This window comes from Hyperoodon ampullatus, assembly GCF_949752795.1.
Source record: "Hyperoodon ampullatus genome assembly, chromosome: X".
NCBI classification, from domain to species: Eukaryota; Metazoa; Chordata; class Mammalia; order Artiodactyla; family Ziphiidae; genus Hyperoodon; species Hyperoodon ampullatus.
Genome location: NC_136913.1, coordinates 149,150,842 through 149,154,360, shown reverse-complemented (window position 1 = coordinate 149,154,360; position 3,519 = coordinate 149,150,842).

Below are 3,519 nucleotides of genomic sequence, written 5' to 3'. Positions count from 1 at the left end.
TCAAAATGCTCCATGAACCCTCTCATCACATTGTTACATGTCCTTGTCATCACAGGCTCCATGATGCTTTTCATCACAATGCTGGATGCTCTTCTTAACACAAAACACTAAGGCGTGTCATTACAATCCTCCATGACCCATGTATCACATTGTTCCGTGCCCTTGTCATAACAATGCTCCATGCCCCCCCTCATCACAATAATCCATGAAAATTTTCAAATGCTCCATGCCCTTGTCATGAAAATGCTCCATTACCCCTGTTATAACAATGCTCCATAAACACTGCCATTACAATGTTCCACGGCCTTCTCATCACAAGGCTCCATGACCCTTGTCATCACAATGCTCCAAGACACCTGTAATCACACTGCTCCATGCCCTTGTCATCACAAAGCTCCAAGTCGCTTGTCATCACAATGCTCGATGCTCTTCTCATCACAATGTTCCATGCCCTTGTCATTAAAATCCTCCAAGACCCATGTATCAAAGTGTACCTTGCCCTTGTCATCATAATGCTCCATGCACACTCTCATCACAATAATCGATGAAACTTTTCAGACCAATACTCCATGCCCTTGTCATCACAATGCTCCATTACTCCTGTCATAACAATGCTCCATGACCCCTGCCATCACAATGTTCCACGGCCTTGTCATCACAAGGCTCCATGACCCTTGTCATCACAATGCTCCAAGACCTCTGTAATCACAATTCTCCATGCCACTTTTCATCTCAGTGCCCCATGAACACTGTCATCACAATGTACCATGCCCATCATCATAATGATTCATGCTATTGTCATCACAATGAAATCAAAATGCTCCATGTCCTCTGTCATCACAATGCTCCAAACCCTTCTGATCACAATGTTCCATAACACTTGTCATCACATGCCCCATGACGCTCGTCATCACTATTATGCAAAGTCTTCTCATCACAATGCTCCATGACCTTTGTCACCACAATGCTCAATACACTTGGCATCACAATGCTTGCTGACACTTGTCATCAGTATGCTCCTTGAACACTGTCATGACAAGGTTCCATGCCTTTTTCATCACAATGATCCATTCCCTTTTCATCACAATGCTCCAAGTCCCCTGTAATCACAATGCTCCATGTCCTTGTCATCACAAAGCTCCATGACGCATGTCATCACAATGCTCCATTGCCTTGTCATCACAATGCTCCATGCCCTTGTAATCACATTGCTTCAAAACCCCTGTAATCACAATGCACAATGCACCTTTTCATCACAATGCTCCATGCCCACTCTCATCACAATAATCCATGAAACTTTTCAGACCAATGCTCCATGCCCTTGTCATCACAATCCTCCATTCCCCCTGTCATAACAATGCTCCATAACACCTGCCATCACAAGGATCCACAGCCTTGTCATCACAAGACTCCATGACTCTTTTCATCACATTGCTCCAAGACCCTGTAATCACAATGCTCCATGCAATTGTCATCAGAAAGCTCCATGACGCATGTCATAAGAATGCTCCGTGGATTTCTCATTAACTAGGCTCCATGCCCTTTTCATCACAATGCTCCAAGACCCATGTAATCACAATGCTCCATTCCCCTTTTCATCACAAACATCCATGACACATGTCATCAGAATGCTCCATGGCCTTCTCATCACAATGCTACATGCCCTTGTTATCACAGTGCTCAAGAACCCTGTCATCACAATACTCCATGAATATTTTCAGCACAATGCTCCATGATCTTCTCATCACAATGCTCCATGATCACTGTCATCACAACGCTCCAAACACTTGTGATCTCATTGTTCCACAACACTTGTCATCACAACGCTCCAAGATGCCTGTCATCACAATCCTCCATGCCCGTGTCATCACAATCCTCCATGACCTTTGTCATCACAATGCTCAATACACTTGTCATCACAGTGATCCCTGACACTTGTGGTCAGAATGCTCCTTGAACGCTGTCATGAAAAGCCTCCATGCCTTTTACATCACAATGCTCCATGCCCTTTTCATCACAATACTCCATGCCATTGTCATCACATTACTCCACAAGCTTGTAATCAGAATGCTCCACGACCCTTGTCATCACAATGCTCCATGCCCCTTGTCATTACAGTGCTGCATGACGCTCGACATCACAATTATCCATGGTCTTCTCATCACAGTGCTCCACGGTCTTGCCATCACAATGCTCCATGGCACTTCTCATCAAAATGTTACATGATCTTGTCATCACAATTCTCCATGCACTTGTCATCGCAATGCTCCATGAACCCTGTCATAGCAAGCTCCAAGTGCTTTTCATCACAGTGCTTCACGACATTGTCATCAAAATTCTCAATGGCCGTTGTCATCACAGTGCTCCATGCCCTTGTCATCACAGTGCTCCATGACCATTGTCATCAAAAAGCTCCAAGCCCTTGTCATCTCAATGCTCCATTACCTTTGTCATCACAATCCTCCATGACACTTGGCTTCACAATGCTCCATGCCATTGTCATCACAAAGCACCAGGACATATATCATCACAATGCTCCCTGACACCTGTCTGCACAGTACTCCATGACCTTCTCATAACAATGCTGCATGCCCTTGCCATCACAATGCTCCAAGACAACTGTAATCAAAATGCTCCATGCCACTTTTCATCTCAATGCTCCATGAACTCTGTCATCACAGTGCTCCGTGATTCCAGTCATCACAATGCTACATGAACTTTGGCATCAAAATGTTCCATGCCCTCGTCATCACAGGGCTCTGTGAAATTTGTCACCATAATGCTCCATGAACTTTTCATTCACAATGCACTGTGACACTTGCCATCACAATGCTCCATGCCTTTGTCAGCAGAGTGCTCCATGACCCTTGTTATCACAATGCTCCATGCGCTTGTTATCAAAATTTTCCACAAACTTGTCATCAGAATGCTCCATAAAACTTGTCATCACAATGCTCTATGTGCTTCTCATCAAAATGCTCTCTCACCACTGATATCAAAATGTTCCATCACTAGTCATCACAATACTCGCTCACCGCTGTCATGACACTGTTCCACGGCCTTGTCATCACAAGGCTCCATGACCCTTGTCATCACATTGCTCCAAGAACCCTGTAATCACAATGCTCCATGCTATTGTCATCACAAAGCTCCATGACGCATGTCATCAATCTGCTCCATGGCCTTGTCATCACAATGCTCCATGCCCTTGTCATCACAATGCTCCAAGACAACTGTAACCAAAATGCTCCATGCCACTTTTCATCTCAATGCTCCATGAACTCTGTAATCACAATGAACCATGACCATCATCATGGAGACTTATCAATACAAAGGTTTTAAGATTCTTACTAGTCAGGTATATTCCTCTGCGAGAAATATGGGGTTTTGAGTCCATTTCACTGAGGAAAGAGTAGCTCTTGTGTATTCCGTATTTGGTTTCTGGAACGGTACCTGTACTAATATCAAACTCTGGTTTTATGCATCACCCTACGTCTCCTTCCCCCTTAAGCAGGCACA